Below are 21,226 nucleotides of genomic sequence, written 5' to 3' on the forward strand. Positions count from 1 at the left end.
AGGTGGGGAATGTTTTTTGGCTTCTCTCAGTCAATCATCATCTTTGTTGATCGAAATTCAAAAGTCATATCCAAGATCCCGCATTTCATCATAGCCAAAGGAGGGTGACAAAATTGGTGTCTATAGAATGCCCCTCTTTGGCCGAGGCTAGTGCCAATGGCCGAAGGGAAAAGAAAAGAAAATCACATTTTGTCACCTGGAGCATGTACTGCCATCGTCTTGCTCATTAATGATGGAGTTAAAAAATGAAACAGATAATATCTCTCAACTACTTTAGAGTTTTAGGACTTACTTGGGCTGCCAATTGTAGGCAAAGAATTCGCTGCTCTTCTAATCCTGCAAAAGATGTTAGTAATTTGATCTTTGACTTTTTCTTTGGTGGGCTTCCTATGTGCCAGTTCAGGGAATTTGGTCTTCAAGTTGGGTTTTTTGAACCAATATGGACTATCTAAGACTGATGGTTACAAGGGAGGAATTCGTTGCTCTTCCAATCTTGTAATAGGCAAAAACATTTGATTCTTGGATTTTCCTTAACTAGGCTTTGCATGTGCCAATTCAGGGAATTTTGTCTATGAGATCGGGTCACTTGGATTTGATACAAAGAGCCAACTGGGGCTCGGTAAATACAATTGGGTCACTTAGGGTCGGGTAAATGCAATTGGGCCACCTAAGACTGGGTTAATGAAATTAGGCCACTTGGGGCCGGGTCAATGTAATTGGGCCACCTGGGGCTGGGTCAATGAAATTTGACCACCTGGGGCCAGGTAAATGCAAGTGTTTCTTTTCTTGATTTTCCCTTGATTTTGGATTCTTTGGATTTAGAATCTTGCTTCTTTGCTTTTGATTCGGGATCTTGTTTTGAACCTTGCTTTTACTATTGATCTTGCTTTTTTGCTTTTGCCTTGAATTTTGACCACGAGAAATTCTTTTACCCAGTAATAAAATTTTGACCTTTACTTTCCTCTTTTCCACGTGACATAATTTTCACCTATCACATGAATTTGAACTTTGTTCTCCCTTTGATTTTTACAGTTACACCTGTGCCCTAATCTGGTCTAATCTGAACTGTTGTGACAGGCCTTGGATCGAAGATCGAAAGTACAACCGGGTTTTGGCTCGCGGCTGCACATTACGAAAGGGGTAAAGATGTCCACACATGTTCATGTATTGCGTGCCTATCTAACTGGAGGGGAATCATAACTTTTGATTTTAGATGGTAAGTGACCTGACTCCCAAACTTGAATTCCGGCATGCATAAAAAGTACCGAATGGCATTGATCATGTCCAAGGCAACCACTCATGCAAGACCAGCCATGGGACAGCAAGCTATCTTGACCATTGGAAACAACCCACTAGAAGCAGCCTGGGCCTGGATTCGGTGCCTATTTTCGGTGGGTTGATAGGCTGTCGTCGGGGTTCTAATGCCCGTGATTCCCACCACTCGCATTGGTTCCGGATGATCCTAAAACATCCTCCACACTTTCCTCATGATGTGAACACTTTACAGACCTAAATGGTCGGGTCCTTATGCCCCAAAATTCATTTTAACCCGATTGGTCCAAAAGGGGTCCAACCAAACAGACCCTATGGTCCACTTAAGTTATAAGTTGGGAAATAAGGATTCATTTGCTCATTTCCCTTGTGCTCAATGTAGGAGAGGAGAGGAGGAGAGGAAAGAAGAAGAAGGTTGGAAGCCTACCTTGGCGCCGGCTGCCGTCTTATTGCCAGAATCATTGCCGGAGGTAAGTACAACCTCCCATACCACTCTCTCTCTTCATTTTGACCTAGACAAAGCTAGGTATAAGTGGAATCTTAGTGTACAAACCATGTTAAGGTCATAAAATGTGTGTTCTACCCTCCTGGTGTTGTTATCGAGCTCGAACCAAGCCCATTGAGCATCGATAACATGTATTGCCAAAAGACCAACTAGGGTTTCGATCATTCGATCGACGTATCTCCAAAATGGCTTAGTGGAATTGATATTTTCTTGGCTTTGAATGATGCTAGGAACATCCCTATAAACTCCATGGAACAAATCCTGACGATCGGGCCAGTGTCAAAAAGCACCAAAATGGGTGGATTGCCCTAAACCACCACCGGAAACAACCCATCGGATCCACTGGGTCTGTTTTCGGTGGCATATTTTTGGTGGACATGTGAGCCTTATATGCTCTCTGACTTCTACACTAGAAATAGGACTGGTATTTTCGGTGGAAATATCCTATTTTCGGTGGGTGTTTCTAGTGATAGTACTGTCACTTAGGAACAATGTCTGTACCCTTTGGGGCTGGCATGTTTGGATCCCTCTCGATGTTCCCAATGCATACTGATGTATGATTCCCTTTGTGTCTAGGACAGTGATGCACACATGCCCTAAAGCCAGAATTGAATTGATCGATCGGTGACCGTACTTGAACCTGAACACACCTGATCGTAAACTTGGTGAGGGATGGACTTTGTTTATTTTTGGAATGTTTATTATTAAATTGCTCACGTGCTTAGAATTATATGTTTAATTATAATTGCTCAAATGCGACAATGATGTGTTACATTTGTTATTTACGATTATGATATAAATTGAATGGAGATGTATGATGGGATCCGGTGTAGCCGAGGTGGTACCGATACCGTGATCGTCGTGTGTTTGGTGAGACAGAATTTGGCATGGCCGAGGTGGTACCGGTGTCGTGATTGCCGTATGTATGTTGCATTCATGCATAGATTATGTGCATTAGAGTTAGTTGTAGTCGCGGGTTACACTTTGTGGCCAAGGTCTCACTGGTATCATGTACCTCGTGACTGCATTTGAAAATGGATGCGTAGTCCATACTCAACTGTTACATGCATGCTAGATTAGGTAAACAGTCTCGGGTTTCACTTTGTGGCTAAGGTCTCGCTGGTATCGTGTAACCAGGACTATATTTGGAGATAGATTACACTTTGTGACCGAGATCTTACCGGTATCGTGTAATTCATACTAACTGTATCATTATGAAGGCTTGTAGCATATATATGGTTAGGTATCACTCCCTATGCTACGAACCCTTGCCAACAGGGGTTGAGGTGTTGGATAACCCATTGTGGTATGTTCGATGTGCCTTTCTAGAATGTCACACCCATAGTATGATGCGATTGTTGCTAGAGGCGGGAACCTGTCTGGCATGGTCGATGATGTACCCGTGTCGTGACTATTAGGAGGGGGTTATCAGGGGTTTGCTGGGTGACCCATGGATGAATATAGGGACCGATAAGCTTCTAATCATGGCTAGGGTCTGTATCCTTGTGTAGTTGATGGTGATTTCGAGAAGAAAGATATATCCTAATGTGCCGTGATAGCATTTACCAGACTTATTTGTATTGTTAGGTGGATAATAAATAAATGAACTGCATCAGGAGCATCATGGACTGTGTTTAATTTTCACAATCATGAATCATAAATTATTGCTGCTATTGTCTTTCTTGGATGTGCTTGACTCCCCCTCACTGAGCGAGTTGGAAAGCTCAACCCATGTATACACCCCTTTTTAGATGATGATGCAGGTATTGTGGTGCCAATGGTGGGTGACCTAGTATCTTCTGGGTCGGAGTATGGTGTGAGCGACTGATGGATGCCAGAAGTGGAGGAGCACGATCAAGATTGTGCTTGCGACCACTGTGCTTACGCCGCACCGTGAGATTGTACATCATACTTGATACTTTTGGGTATAACTATGGATTGTATATTTTGGGATTATATTATATTTCATGGATGAATATAACAGAATAACTCAGTTATTACTATTTTTTTATCATTAGATGTTTCTCCATCTGATTTATGATTCCGCTACTATACTCTGATTCTGCTTCGTATGTTGGCTTGTGATGTGAGATTATGAAAATGTTAAGATACTGCTATCAGAGATCCTGATAGGTTTGTAAGATAGGTATATGTCTTACTCACATCGTCGGTATTTCTATTGGTAAGTTGGGTCTACTGGAATTGGGGTGTGACATTTATCTTCCATTTCTATGTGACACCTATCACATAGATGTGAGTTTTATATTTTTTTATTTATTTTTACTTTCCATTCTTATGTGAATTTGAATTTTCAACTACCACATGAATTTTTACTTCCCTATGATTTTTTACTTCCCATGTGGCACAATTTGCAACTACCACAAATGTAATTTTGAACTTGGTATTTGGTGGTAAGAAACTTTGATTTGCACCTTGGGATTGGAATCTTTTTTTTTTTTTTTTTTTTTGAAAAATGATTTTTTACCTATAAAATGGTCCCCACTCCTTTTTTTATTCCTCATTCTAACTTTTTGAGTGGGGAACGATTTGTGAGTGAGTGAGTTCGGGTTTTTGGAATCTTCTTAAAGATCCGAACCATTTTGTATTTTCTCGGGTTTCTTCAAATTTTTTTTCTAAAGATCTTCAAGTTTTTCTTAAAGTTCTTCATCTTTCTCTTGAAGATCTTCATAGTTCTTGAGGAAGGAGTCATTTAGAGAATCTAACATTCTTGTGGGCTTTTCTGCAAATTGGGAAACTTTTTGGGGCTCTTTTATGATTTTGAAAAATATGGCTAAAAGAAGATAGAGAAAGACTTATGGAGAAATCCAGCTAGAGGGTTGCAGTAGTTCCTCCCAAAGGGATGAGGGCCTGACTGATTGGTACTCTGGGTAGACTCTTCACAACAGTCAGAACCACATCTGCAACTGCATATGGGGTTCTTAGGTAAGTCTTTACCATTTGCTTATTTATTTTTGCTCATCTTTTATTTTATTTTATTTTTTATTTTTTAATTTTTTTTACTATCTTTTATTTTTATGTTATTTTTGTTTTGTTTTTTATTTTTCTTATATATACTTTATTTCTATTAGCATGAAGGGAGGGAACCACCTACCTTGGCCCTATATGGCCATCCAAACATGGTTTTGTCATAATACAGGATACTTCCTTGTAGAGTGAGGGAGATGGTTGATTCATCATGCTTGTGTTGGTTAGCCCTTATAGAGACCCAAAAATTCAATCTAGTATTGGTAGGGGCCCTGATGGAGAGATGGTGGCCGAGTACTCACTCATTTCATCTTCCTGTTGGCGAGATCACCATCACGCCTCTGTGCTTCTATGCCTTGATGGGCATTCCATTTAGAGGTAGACCCATGACCATTCCCAAGACTTCGATAGTCAAGGAGTTTGAGGACCTGACAGGCCTCACCATTGCAGCTGATCAGACACATATCCATCTTAGGGAGATCAGTGCATGATAGTGGAGAACTGGCCTATGGGTAAACCCTGGCAACATGGCACAGGTGACCCGTTCTTTCTTCTTGTTTGCTGATGGTAGTGTCTTTTTAGTGACCTTCGAGGGGGAGTAGGCATTCACCTGGTATTCTTCTTTTTGGATCTTCAGGAGGTAGATTCTTAGGACTGGGGTGGGGCTGCCTATGCATATCTCTTGCTAACCCTAAACCTGTTGTCATATGGAGACTGAGGTTCCAAGGAAGCGGGTTACATCCTCCAGGTAACTTTCCTTCTTGTACCTATATCCTTTCATTCATTTGGATTGCACTTCCTTACTTTAATCTTTTAAAATAGCCTTGGTGCTTTGAGCACCTAGAGATTACAGCTCCCAGATTGAGGGATCCCATAGCTGTAAGGTGGGGAGACAGTCAGGTGCTCAGGGGCCAGCACCATCCTTTAGGGACTATGACTCATTCTCTTCTGAATGGTCTTACTGAGGTATGCCACATTTGACATTAATTCCTTTTGTCCTGTGCTGTACTTATTTTTCCTTGGATTTACAGGTCACTTACAGGCCGTTCTAGTCTCTCATATTTCCAGACTTTGAAGAAGTTGTCTTGGCTAGATACTTATTTTTAGAACTAGGTCCTATTTCGAGGCATATGGGCCCATGTCTAGTACCTGGGAGAGAGAGTCATACCCTAGTGGTCTGATGTCAAGTTATGTCTCTCTCTCTGTCTTCCTCCACCTACCATGCATTGCCTAGAGATCATCCCTGCGGACAAGATTGAGAGTTTGACGATGGAGTATGGGATGAATCATTTCTCAACCGAGATAAGGACTATAGAGCCTTCTTGGAGGAGGAGACAGTATGCACCCCTCTTGGTCCTGATGGTCCAGTGGTACGTTGCCCTTTCTTGAGTATTTCCCTCATGCTTCAACTTCTTTTTGTTTTTGTTTTGACTGATGTTCTTTCAAGGGAGAACATGGCATGTAGACCCTTCTACTGTTCAGTCGCACATCAGTGCTAATGATCCTTGGCAAGCTGGACCATCTACTAGTGTGGGTGAGTCCCCAAGAGTAGCCAACATCCCCTTCCGTGGCTTCCTTGCTTGGTGCTATCCTAATGCGGCCAATCCTAGCCTCCCACATCTTAGGGAGTGGAGCACAGATGTGGATGATTCCTTTGGGCTACCCATTCCTTATGACTATATGAGTATGTGAGCATCCTTCAATTGAATTTTGGCTTCCTTTGGCTAATATGATCTTTCTTAGGTGTCTCCGGAGGTCTATTCTGAGATCAAGATGATGCATTATGGCTTGTGTGAGGTGATAGTTGCCAAGGTATTTTCTACCTTTTCCCTTTTTTTTTCTTCTTTATTTATTTATTTTTTTTTTCTTGCCCTTGCTCTTTCATTATTCTTCTTCTTGATACTCTCCCATATTCCTTAGGATCGAAGGATTGTCACCTTGGAGAGCCAAGTCAGCTCTTACCACCAGGAGGTTGCCTAGTAGGATGCGCTGATTCAGGATATGACATAGAGGCTAGAGTAGACTGGACTAGCATCTATGAGTTCCCTAGTACTCCATGGGGGTGATTCAGAGTATGGTTCAGATGATGACTTTACTTCTTAGAGACATGTTCCTATAGTTCCTGCAATTGTAAACACATGTATATTTTTTCTTTTTCTTTTTCCCTCCCCCTTTTATTTTGGCATCTTATGAATGAAAGTCTATCTTTGACACAAGGAGAAAATTTTCTTTTTGTTTTTTGTTTATGGTTTGCAATGTTTTAGGCATAATCAATTCCATAATACAAGTCATAATTAGAACAATCGGGATAACACGAAAACCCAAATACTTCTTCATTCCATTACCAAGTGAATTACATGGAAAGAAGAACAATTTTCCTACCATAGACAGGATAGGTAAGTAACAAGATGGGGAGACAACTCTTGAGGTGGGTGAAAGCTTACTAACTCTTCTAGGTCCATCACCTTGAGCCCATATTGTTGGCCAATGTACGTAGGCAAATAAAAGGATGTGTGAGTCAATCCTATGAACCTGACGTAATTGTAGCCGGGGGTCTTTATCAACAAATCTTCTTGTGGCCTCCTGGGTATCTCCATGCGATATCTAGCATAGACCTTTCCAATAGGTACTTCTCCCAGTCAGTGATAAGGTTGAATTCTAGAACTTCCCCCTTATCCTGGTAGCATAAAACTTCGAGTAGGCTTCCTTTTAATGGCTTGGTTAACTTCAATTTTTCAAGGAGCCAAATCTAAAAAATAGCAGGACTCCCTTGATAATGATCTAGTCCGAATCTATGGCCATGGCTCATGTCATTGAATCCCTTGAATGTTTCTACAAGAGTCGTGGGGATGATGTCACCTCCTTTCTTCAACTATTTTACCACCTCAATCAAAATAGGTGGTGTGCCATGTCTGGGAGTTCAAAGAACATAGCGAGCTATCATGCAAAGTAAATAAGCATCTTGTGATCTCTGCCGATGGACTATTCCCATTGGTAGATATTGGACAAAGATATAGGCCACCTTTAGAATGCTAATCTTCCCATACCTAACGAATTGCTTTACTTCCTCTTCTTTCCGTCCGAAGAAGTCCTGAATTTCGTCTGAATAATTTTTCTTCAAAGATGGTTGGAATAACTGGCCTTTGGGTGGAGATAACATACAAACTTGGAATTCTTTGAGAGTTGGGTAGATTTCTACTAATCCAAACCGAAATATATGCAGGTTGGCATCCCAATGTTGGGGCACCTGCTGGAGTAATTGGTGGTGTAATTTCACTCATCCGATCCGATCGAGAAATGACACATTCATGGATTCCAGCAATCCTGGCACCCTCATGTTCATGTCTAAGGTCCATTTCCTCAATGTCTCACCCAACAAGCTCATGACTTTTCCTGAAACTATCAGAAACAAAAGTGGTATGATGATTTATCAAAGCATTACTCATTAGCTAATGACTCAAACAAGCCTTTACCACTATTGCATCAAGCTCTTTTTTTTCTTCGACTGATCAAGGATGGGGAATAACTTGGTGTCAGGTGGCGATTTTCTTTTAGGGGATGGAATCTGGGATAAGGGTTTGACGGACCATAGGTGAATGATAGATTCCTAATAGCCTTGCATGCCAATGGCGATTCTTAGGGGATAGAATCCTGGATAAGAATTGGTGAACCAATAGGGGAATGACAGATACCTAATGGCCTTGCATGCCAAATGGTGATTCTTGGGAGACACAAACTATGATGATCTTTTAAGAACTTTGATTATTAATCGAGGAACCAATTTATTGCCTTTAGATGGTTGAGACCACACTTGCACATGTCAAGTTGCCTACGTATCCCTAGAAAGAAATTAGGCCTACCGTAGTTTAGGCTATTCAACCTTTTAGACATAATATTTCTTGAGTTTATACATGTTGACTAGTCCGAGTATTTCTTTACCATTGTGATCTATGAGTTTTATAGCTTTGCCTAGTAAAATCTCTTTGACTGTGAAAGGGCTATTCCAGTTGGGCCTGAATTTCCCTCTTGGGTTATGAATTGGAGCTCTTTGTTCTTGAAGAACAAGTTCACCCTCCTCTATGTGGCAGGACTTCACATTTTTGTTAAAGGCCCTGGCCATTCTCAATTGATATTTCTTTGGATTATCCATGGCTTTCATGTGCCTTTCATTGAGAAAATTTAGCTCGTCATGTTTGGCCTTCACCCACTCTCCTTCAGGTAGCCGACTATCAAGAAGCACCATTTGGGATGGTATCGAGATTTTCACAGGTAGAACTGCCTCAACCCCATATACCAAAGAGAAAGGGGTTGCCCCTATCGAGGATTATACAGAAGTCTAGTATGCCCATAAGGCAAGGGGTAATTTATCAGCCCAATCCTTGTGTGTTTCTGCCATTTTCTGTAGGATGACTTTGATGTTTTTGTTGGTTGCTTCTACTGTCCCATTGGTCGGTGGCCTGTAAGTGGTAGAGCGATGCCTTCTAAAATCAAACTTTATGCAAAATTTGTCTATCTTGCCCCAGAAATGGGATCCTTAATCTGATATCAATTCTTGAGGTACTCCATATAGAGAAACAATAATTTCTTGAATGAATTTGGCTACCTTAGCAGATGTGAGGACTGCATGTGACTGAGCTTCTACCTACTTGGTGAAGTAATCAATGGCTACTAAGATGAATCCGTGACCATTGGAGGCTTTAGGGTTAAATGTCCCTATGATATCAATGCCCCAAGTAGAGAACGACCAAGGTGAACTGAGCAAATACAACTCTGTTGGCGGGATGTGTTAGCAAATATTTGATAGTTGTGGCATTTCTTGACAAAGTCCACACAAACCCTTTCCATTGTGTTCCAGTAATATCCCAGCCTGAGGATCTTCTTAGATAATATCTTAGCATTCATGTGGGGTCCACAAAGACCTTAATGAATTTCCTCTATGATGGTTGCGGCTTGCTCCTCGTCCACCTCTATATTTCGTCATAGGATCTTTTGTATAACAAATTCTCTTAGAGAATAAACTGAGTGGCATATCTCCTTAGAAATTTATTTTCTCTATCAGTTGCTTCAACTAGGTACTTTCTTTCCCTAATGAAATCCACTATGTGAGCGAGCCAAGACCGACCATCCACAGTGAGAGAGTTCATCAAATTCTGATAAATGGGCCTACTTCTTTGTTCCACCAAGAATGGTCGAACCTTAGCCATAGGGTTGCACTCTACCATGGAAGCCAAAGTCGCAAGGGCATCAATAAACCTGTTTTTATCTCTCTAAAATTATTCGAATGAGTTCTTCTCAGAGTATTCAACCACCTCTTCTAGATGTTCTTGATATGACTTTAAATTTTCATATCTGGTCTTCCATTTTCCTTGCATCTGATAGATGACGATGGATGAATCACCGTAAAGCTTGATCCTTTTCACTCCAATAGTCAAAGCAGTTTCGAGCCCCAAAGCACAAGCTTCATATTCGGCAATATTATTGGTACAATGGAAATTGAGGCAGAATGATGAATACAAATAAAGGCCGTCAGGAGTGACAAGCAATATTCCCACACCACATCCCTTTTGATTGGCTACACCATCAAAGAATAACTGCCATTCATTAGTTGTGTCTTCTTCCTCTATCGCTGTGATTCCTTCTCAAGAAAGGCATCATCCAAGGATCTTCCATCTTTTGTGGGGTGGATAGCCAAATGATTTGCTATGGCCTGCCTCTTGATAGATTTCTAAGTTACATAGGTGATGTCAAACTCCGATAGCAAAAGCAACCAATGAGCCATCCTTCCTGTTAGGGCTGGTTTCTCGAAGAGGTATTTGATAGGATCCATCCTTGAGATCAAGTGCACAAGATAGGAAACCATAAGTGTCGTAACATTTTCATTGCCCAAATCAACGTAGCACAAGTTCTTTCTAAAAATGTGTACTGTGTCTCATATTCCAGGAACTTCTTACTAAGGCAGTATATAGCATGCTTTCCCCCTTCTTTCGTATCTTTTTGTGCTAGCAAAGAGCCTATGGAATATTCTCCTTCCATTGGCGGTGTCAATACTAGTGGTTTCATGAGGTATCCTTTGATTTTTTCAAAAGCCTGTTGGCACTGGTCATTCCATTCCATGGGCTGATCCTTCTTCAGCAGCTTGAAAATTAGTTCATAGATGGTAGTTAACTAAGCTATGAATCTGCTAATATACTGGATGTGACCAAAAAATCCTCGTATTTGCTTCTCAGTCTGAGGTGTGGGTATTTCCTGAATTGCCTTAATCTTGATAGGGTCGACTTCAGTGCCTCTTTCACTCACCAAAAAACCTCACAACTTTCCTGCAGTTGCCTCGACTACACCCTTCTGAGGATTCAACTTTAGCTGATACTTCTTGATTCTTTCAAAGAATTGCCTTAGCATGGGAATATCCCCCTGCTAGTATTTTAACTTTTCTATCATGTCATCGACATAGCTTTTATGTCTTTATTCATCATATCATGCAATATGGCCGTAGCTGCTCTCTGATAAGTTTTCCCAGTGTTCTTTAGTCCAAAAGGCATCACCTTGTAATGATAGGTTCCCTATGGAGTGGTGAAGGTTGTCTTCTTATAATCTTCTGGGTGCATGCTTATTTGGTTGTATCCCGAGAATCCATCCATAAATGATAACAAAGCATGCTCCACTGTGTTGTCCACCAATACATCAATATGAGGTAATGGAGAGTCATCTTTAGGGCTTGCTTTGTTAAGATCTCTAAAGTCCACGCACATTTGTACCTTGCCATCTTTCTTTGGTACTGGTACTATGTTGGCCAACCATTGGGGGTGTTTCACCACTTGTAGAAACCTTGCATTCCACTATTTCATAACCTCTTCTCTGATCTTTTCACTCCATTTTAGACGTATTCTTCGGAGCTTTTGCTTTACCAGCTTTGCCCCAGTATAAGTCGGCAATTGATGTTGCACGATATTGGGGTCAATACCAGGCATATCCTTATAAGACCAAGCAAAGACCATGATGCACTCCTTTAGAAGACAAATCATCTATTCTGCATCTTCTTCATCAAGGATAGTGCCAACTTTTACCTCTCGAAGGCATTGGTTGGTTCCTAGATTAATAACCCGAGTATCCTCACGAATTGGTTAGGCTTTCTTTGGTTTGCATTGTTTTATTGATTCTTGATATTTATTAAGATCATCATCAAAAAAAGGAGGCAAGTCATACTCGGAATTATAAATCTCATTCATAAAATAAGGAGTAACAGACTCGACATATAAGGACTCTGGACTCTCCTCGAAAGGGGAGATTGACATGAAATCATAAACAATAGACTCGACTATAGACTTGATAACTAGCTTGATGCTTTCGCCGGGGGTATTTAATCTGGTTGACTCAATAACATGAGCAAAATTAAAGTTTTGTCTGATACTTGTCTAGTTCAGGAGCGGTTTGGTGGCTTGATGGATGAGGAGGTGTGGCAAAGGGCCTTCTTCCCCTTTTGAAAAAGTTGCTGCTATTTCTTTAGTAGTGCAGTGGTTCTTTTGGATAGATGCCTTCTTCTTCATAAATACCAGTTGATTAAACTCATGCTCTTGAAAATCAAACTTTTTGAGGGTTGAGAATTGGTGGAGACTGCTCAGATATAACGCCCGATAATTCTTAAGGCCTTGAAAATATAAACTTGCAAAAAGAGAGTAAAACCCAAGGTAGCTCCATTCTAAATATATAAAATGCATGCTTTTACTACCTAAGATTTCAGATATAAATGTGGTCATCAAAATTCACCCACACTTAGACTTTGCTAGTCCTCGAGTAAATTAAAAAGAATAAAAAACTAAAATGTAAATAACAAAAAAACCTAAATCACTTTCATAGGAATCATGGTTGCACTTAGCATGTGCAACAAGCCTTTAAACCCCCAGGTCACCCCTCGTGGACGAGTTGTGTCTCGTGGGTATTTACAGTGAATATACACCCAAAATTCAGAATAAACAAATCCCAACCTTGGCTAAATGTGTCACACCCCACTCCCGGTAGACCTAACTTACCATTAGGAATATCGACGGTGTGAGTAAGACACGTACCTGTCTTACAAACCTACCAGGATCACTGATAGCAGTACCTTAACATTTTCACAATCTCATATCATAAACCAATATAAGCAAAGGAATTAGAGTATAGTAGCAGAATTTATAAATAATATGGGGAAACATCTAATGGTAATATAATAGCAATAACCGAGTTATTCTGTCACATTCATCCATGACATATATTATAATCTCAAGAAAATATACAATCCACAGCTATATCCAAAAGTATCAAAAGAAGAGGTATAATTTCACGGTGCGGCGTAAGCACAGTGATCACAAGCAAAGTCCTAATCATGCTCCTCCACTTCTGGCATCCACCACTCGCTCACACCATACTCTGACACAAAAGATACTGGATCACCCGCATCATCATTTAAAAAAGGGTGTATATGTGGGGTGAGCTTTTCAACTAGCTTAGTGAGGAGTGGGGTCAAGCACATCCAAGCAAGTCAATAGCAGCAATATTTATGATGCATGATTACAGAAATTAAGCACATAGTCCATGATACTCGTGATGCAGTTCATTTGTTTATTATCAACCTAACAATACAAACTAAGTCTGGTAAATGCTACTACAGCGCATTAGGCTATATTCCTCGTCTCAAAAATGACAGGTTACGCAGCAATACAAATCCTTGCCATAATTAGAAGCCTTCCAATCCCCGTATGCGTCCATGGGTCACCTAGCAAACCCCTAGTAACACATTGGCCATACCGGATAGGTTCCCACCTCTGGCAACAATCACATCGTACCGTGGGAGTGGCACTTCAGGAAGGCTCATCAAACATACTGCAATGGGTTATCCAACACCTCAACCCTTGTTGGCAAGGGTGTATAGCATAGGAAGTGATACCTAACCACATATATACTATATGCCTTCATAATGATACAATTAGTATGGATTACACGATACCGGAGAGACCTTGGCCAGAAAGTGTAACCCATCTCCAAATACAATCACAGGTACACGACACTAGAGAGACCGTGGCCACAAAGTGAAACCCGAGCCCGTTTACATAATTTAGCATGCAATAATAGTTGAGTATGGACTACGCAACACAGGAAAGACCTCTGCCATGAAGCGTATTCATTTTCAAATGCAGTCCCGGGGTACACGATACCAGCTAGACCTTGGTCACAAAGTGTAACCCGTGACTGTGACTAACTCTAATGCACATAATCAATGCATGAATGCAACATACATATGGAAATCATGGCCCTGATACCACCTCAGACACGCCGGATTTCGTCTCACAAACACACATCCAAATACATGGCGATCACGGTACCGGTACCACCTTAGCCACACCGGATCTCATTATACATTTCCATACAATTCATATCATGATCAAAAAATGATAGTTACAATTAAGCATATAATTCTAAGCATGTGAGTAATTTAATAAATGATAAACATTCCAAAAATAAACACAGTCCATCCCTCACCTGTTTTACGATCGGTCGTGTTTGGGTTCAAGTACAGCTACCGATCGATCAATTCAATTTTGACTTTGGGGCATGTGCACATCACTATCATAGACACAAAGGGATCATACATCAGTACTCATCAAAAATATTGGGAGGGACCACACAGGTCACCCCCCCAAAATGTACAGACACAGTCCTTAGGTGATAGTACTATCACTGAAAACAACCACCGGAAACAAGGCATTTCCACCGAAAATATCAGGCCTGTTTCTGGTGGAGGTGACAGAGAGCACATAAAGCTCCAAGTCCACCAAAAATAGACCCAGTGGATCCGGTGGACTATTTTCGGTGGAGGTACAGGGTAGTCCAACAAATTGGGGCTTTCCAGCTCAGGCCAGATTACTGGGATTTGTTCAGTAGAGTTTGTAGGGAATGTCCCTAGAATCATTCTAAGCCAAGAAAATTCTATTTCCATTAAGCTATTTGGGAGATACATTGATTGAACGATCAAAACCCTAGTTGGACTTTTGGCATTACATGTTGTCGGAGCTCACTAGGCTTGGTTCGAGCTTGGCAACAACACTGAGAGGGTAGAACACCCATCCCACAACCCTAACAAGGTGTGTACACCAAGATTCCATCCATACCTAGCTTTGTCTAGGTTGAAATGAAGAGAGAGAGTGGCATGGGAGGTTGTACTTACCTCCGGCAACGATTCTGGCAATAAGGTGGCAGCCAGCACCAAGGTAGACCTTCAATCACCTTCTCCTTCCTCTTCTTCTTCTTCCTCTCCTCTTTCTCTCCGCTCCTACGTTGGGCACAAGTGAAATGAGGAAATGAATCCTCATTTCCCAACTTATAACTTAAATTGGGCATAAGGGTCTGTTTGGTTTAGGCCCCTTTTGAACCAATCAGGTTAAGATGTTTTAGGGCATGAGGACCTACACATTTAGGTCCATAAGATGTTCACATCAAGAGGAAGGTGTGGAGGATGATTTGGGATCATCCGATACCATTTACGATGCGATTAGTGGGAGCCCCACGGGCATCGGAACCTCAACAGTAGCCAATGGATCCACCAGAAACAGGCACCAGATTCATACCCAGGCTGCTTCTGGTGGCTTATTTAGGGTGGCCAAGACAGCTTACTATCCCATGGTTGGCCTCGCATGGGTGGTTGCCCTCAGACATGCCCAAGGCTTTTCAATAATTATGAGGGTGCCAGAAATCAAGTGTGGGGAGTCAGGTTACTTACTGTCTGGGATCGGAAGGTATGAATCCTCTCCAGTTGGACAGGCATACGATGCACAAACATGTGGGATCATCTCTACCCCTTTTGTAATGTCCAATCACAAGCCAAAACCTGCTCGTACTTTTGATCTCCGATCCGAGGCCTATCACAACAGTTCAAATTTGACTGGATTAGGGCATGGGTGTAACACTCCCCCCACCTTACAAAATTTTCCCTCGAAATTGAACATACCTGGAAAATCAAACAATATAGGATACTGCCTCATCATTTTATCTTCTCGCTCCTAGGATGCCTCCTATTCATGGTGGTTCATCCATTTCCCTTGATGAAGGAAACAGTGCGGTTGCGAAGAACATGCTCCTTCAGGTCAACGATCTTCTTCGGAAACTCCACGTAGGATAAATCCTCGTCCAACTCACGGGGTATGTAAGTCAAGACATGAGTGGGGTCAGGAATGTACTTTCTCAACATAGATACATGGAAGATATTATGTGTACCTTCAAACTCCGGTGGTAAAGCTACCCGGTAGGCCACCAGTCCGATCTCCTCTAGTACATCATACGGTCCCATAAACCTTGGACTGAGCTTCCCCTTCTTGCCGAACTACATCACCCCTTTAACTGGGGAGATCCATAAGAAGACCTTGTCTCCAATGCCAAACTCCAGATGTTTCCTCCTGACATATACGTATATTTTCTGCCTGGACTAAGCTACCTTGATCTTTTCTCTGATCACATTCACTTTCTTACTAGTAGCCTGTATCAAGTCTGAACCCAAAATATGCTGCTCACCACCCTCATCCCAATAGAGTGGAGTCTGGCACTTCCTGCCATGCTATGCCTCGAATGGGGACATTCCAATGGTGGCTTGATAACTATTGTTGTAGGAGAACTCAACAAGGGAAATGTGCTCATCCCAGCTATAACTCATATCCAAGGCACTTGCTAGGAGTAGGTCCTCCAATGTTTGAATAGTCTACTTTGATTAACCATCTGTCTGAGGGTGAAAGACAGTGCTGAAAGCCAACTATGTGCCCATAGCCTTCTGTACACATGTCCAGGACTTGGAAGTGAACCTAGGATCTCAATCAGAGATGATACTAACTGGTAAACCATGCAACCTGATGATGTTATCGACATACAACTTGGCCAACTTTTCCATAGAAAATATAATCTTGATTGGGATAAAGTGGTCTGTGGTCTGCCTTGGTCAAGCGGTCTACAACTACCCAATGGCATCCATACCCTTCTGTGTCCGAGGTAGGCCTGTGATGAAGTCTATGGTAATATTCTCCCATTTCCACTTTGGAATAGGTAGGGACTATAATAACCCATGGGGCCTCTATCTCTCAGCATTGACTTGCTGGCATGTGAGGCATCTAGACACATATGTGGCCACATCATTCTTTATTCCTTTCCACTAGTAGGAGCCTTTGAGGTCCTTATACATTTTAGTGCTATCAGGGTGAATGGAGTATGGAGAGCTATGTGCCTCTCTCAAAACTATGTCTCTCAATTCACAATCATTGGGCACAAACAACCTCCCTTTGAACTTGAGGATCCTACTTCCAATCACTGAGAAATCTAGGTCCTTTTGGGTTCCTTCTTAGCATTCTACTACCAGCTTCTGCAACTCTACATTAATAACCTGAGCTGTAGTGATCCTATCCACCAGACTAGGTTGTACCACTAATGCCGATAGTGACAAGGTGATACCCTCTACTAATAGTTTCAAGTCTAGTTTCCTGGCCTCCTTTAGGAGATACTCATTGGTGGTCAATAATGCTAGAGTCAGTGACTAGGATTTCTGACTAAGTGCATCAGCTACAACATTAGCCTTTTCTGGGTGATAGTGAATAGTACAATCATAATCCTTCATCAGCTCCAACCAACACCTCTGTCTCATATTGAGCTCTTTTTGGGTGAAGAAGTACTTGAGGCTCTTATGGTCACTAAAGATCACACTCTTCTCACCATACAGGTAGTGTCTCTAGATTTTCAGTATAAAAATCATAGCTACCAAATCCAAATCATGGGTGGGGTAGTTTTCCTCATAATCCTTCAACTGACGGGATGTATAGGCAATGAATTTCTCGTGCTGCATCAATACACAACCCATTCCCAGCTTAGAAGCATCACTATAAACAACCATACCACCTGTATCGGTCGAAATAGTCAAAACTGGAGCTGATACCAGCTTTTTCCTTAGCTCCTTGAAGCTTTTCTCACAAGCATCAGACCACTCAAATTTTACACCCTTCCTTGTGAGTCGGGTCATCGGAGTAGCAACGTGAGAGGAGTTCTCAATAAACCTCTTGTAGTATCCGGTCAATCCTAAAAAATTATGTATGTCTGCTACACTCTTGGAAGTCTCCCATTCTAATACTGCCTTCACCTTGCCTGGGTCAACCTCTATACCCTTGGTTGAAACAATGTGGCCTATAAATGCCACCTGTGACAACCAAAACTTGCACTTGCTGAATTTGGTATAGAATTGCTTCTCTCTTAGCCGTTGCAGTACCAACCTCAGGTGAACAACATATTCCTCTGCACACTTGGAGTAGACCAAAATGTCATCAATGAATACTATCACAAACTTGTCTAAGACATCCTGGAATACCCGGTTCATCAAATCCATAAACATAGTTGATGCATTGGTCAACCCAAATGACATTATCAAGAAATCATAATGTCCATACCTTGATCTGAAGGCTATCTTGCTCACATCACTATCCTTGATCCTGAGCTAGTGGTAGCCCGATCTAAGGTCGATCTTAGAGAACACCTTGGCACCCTATAACTGATCAAATAAATCATCTATCCTTGGTAAAAGATACCGGTTCTTGATGGTTAGCTTTTAAGCTCCCAGTAATCAATGCACAATCTCATACTACCGTCTTTATTCTTAACGAACAAGACTGGTGCTCCCCATGGAGACACACTAGGTCTAATAAATCCCTTCTTCAGAAGGTCTTGTAGTTGCACCTGTAATTCCTTCAACTCTGTGGGGGCCATGCGATAAGGGGCCTTTGACACTGGTGTCGAACCGGGGAGTAGGTCTATAGCAAACTCTGTCCCTCAGTCCAGTGGCAAGTCTATCAAGTCATTTGGGAATACATTGAGAAATTTTCTCACCACATCTAGATCGATCAATGGCCTAATCTCTATCTTAGTATCTATCACAGATGCTAAGTAGCCTTGACATCCCTTATCCAGTAGCTTCTTCATCTAGAGTGCGGATGTAATAACTTTCTTGGGTTTCTTGGGCTTAACACAAACTCATTATCATCACGAGGTCTGAAAATGATAGCCTTCTCTGCATATAGCACACTAGCTTTGTATGTAAACAACCAGTCCATTCCTAAAATCACGTCGAAGTTGGTCATTTTCAACTCGATGAAGTGAGCATTCAACTCATGGTCACCTATGGTCACTGGACAAGGCTCATAAACATAGTTCAAACCCACCACACTTCCTGTAGGGATGCTCACAACCAAACATTGAGTCAGTCCCTTAGATGGAATTCTCATCTTCTTTGCAAATGCCGATGACTCGAACGAATGTGAGGCTTCTGATTCAAATAACACATGTGCAGACAATAATGATATCAATAATGTACCTGTCACCACACCGGGGGCTGTCTCAGTATCTTCTGTAGTCATAGCAAACACTCTGCCCTATGGTCTCTGGCCCTCTAGGGGTTATGCTGGCCTAGGGGCTGAATATGTCTGCTGGAGCCTAGGTGGTATAGTGTAGGGTGCATCACCTGGCCTTCGGTGGGGGCATGTCCTCGTCATGTGGCCTGGCTAATCACAATAAAAACATCTTGGGACCAATCCCGAAGACTAAGATGTAGCACTAGATCGGGAGGACTGGGAAGTCTGACTAGCATCGGGCCTCTTAAACTGCACTGGAGTTGGGTTGGTGTAGGGCACTCGGAAACGTTTACTGCCTCCCATAGAATCAGTAGACCCCATTGCCTCTTTCCCATCCCTTTCTGAGTAGTATAGTTATCCCTATGCCAGTCCTCAATAGATTTGGCCACCTGGACCACCTCAGTATAGGTTTATAGTTTTAACCCCACAATGGTTAACCCAATACCTGGCCTCAACCCTTTCTCAAACTTCTTTGCCTTGGCTCTATCACCTCTCATATGCTCAGGAGAAAAATGGAATAGCTCCTCAAAGTGCTATTGATACTCGAGCACCGACTGGGGACCTTGAATCAACTGAGAGAACTCACTCTCTCTCCTATCCCAGAAGCTTTTCAGAAACAAGAAGAATAGGGGAGGCAATCAGATTAAGAAGTCTGACAAGAATACTCAACATTCCTAATGCGAGTATTCTTCTGGAATATTCATGGAATGAAGAATGTCGTTGCTTTAAGGGTCTTGAACTTATATCTATGGGAGAATAAACCCGATGTGGTTTGTTTTGCTAAGCCAATGGTAGAAGTGGCAAAATTCCCTACTTTATATTTTAATAGGATGATGTATGCTGCATATCTAATTCATAATTAGAGAAATAGGGAAAATTTAAACATTTGGATTGTGTGAAAGTTAGGTGCACCTTGCCCAGGGGTGATGTAGATGTCACCATAGTATATGTCTCTCTCGATTATCTCAGGAATGTCATTGCATAATTTTGTGGTGTATTGGTGGCTAGAGTCAGTCATTAAAATAATGGAACAATGAATGTACAATTTGTCACACCCCACTCCCAACAGACCTAACTCACCATTAAGAATATCGACGGTGTGAGTAAGACACTTACCTGTCTTAAAAACCTACCAGGATCTTTGATAACAGTACCTTAACATTTTCACAATCTCACATCACAAACCAACATAAGCAGCAGAATCAGAGTATAGTAGCGAATTATAAGTAAAATGGGGAAACATCTAATAGTAATATAATAGCAATAACCGAGTTATTCTATTACATTCATCCATGACATATACTATAATCTCAAGAAAATATACGATCCACAATTATATCCAAAAGTATCAAAATATGATTTACAATCTCACGATGCGGTATAAGCACAGTGGTCGCAAGCACAGTCTTGATCGTAATCCTCCACTTCTGGTATGCACCAGTGACTCACACCATACTCTGACCCAGAAGATACTGGGTCACCCACCATCGGCACCACGTTGCTTGCATCATCATCCAAAAAGGAGTGTATACGTGGGGTGAGGTTTCTAACTCACTTAGTGAGGGGTGGGGTCAAGCACATCCAAGTAAGACAATAGTAGTAATAATTTATGATGCATGATTATGGAAATTAAACACATAGTCCATGATGCTCGTGATGCTGTTCATTTATTTATAATCCACCTAACAATACAAACTAAGTCTGGTAAATGCTACTATGGCGCATTAGGCTATATCCCTTGTCTTGAAAACAACATCAACTATGTAGCGATACAAACCCTAGTCATAATTAGAAGTCTGTTGGTCCCCGTATGCGCTATGGGTCACCTAGCAAACCCCTGATAACCCCTCCTAGCAGTGACGACACCGGTAACACATCGGCCACGCCGGATAAGTTCCCACCTCCGATAACAATCACATCTTACCGCAGGAGTGGCAATTCAGAAAGGCTCATCAAACATACCACAATGAGTTATCCAACACCTCAACCTCTGTTGGCAAGGGTGTGTAGCGTAGGGAGTGATATTTAATCACATATATACTACATGCCCTCATAATGA

Source organism: Macadamia integrifolia, chromosome 12 (genome assembly GCF_013358625.1).
Source record: "Macadamia integrifolia cultivar HAES 741 chromosome 12, SCU_Mint_v3, whole genome shotgun sequence".
In the NCBI taxonomy this organism is placed as follows: Eukaryota; Viridiplantae; Streptophyta; class Magnoliopsida; order Proteales; family Proteaceae; genus Macadamia; species Macadamia integrifolia.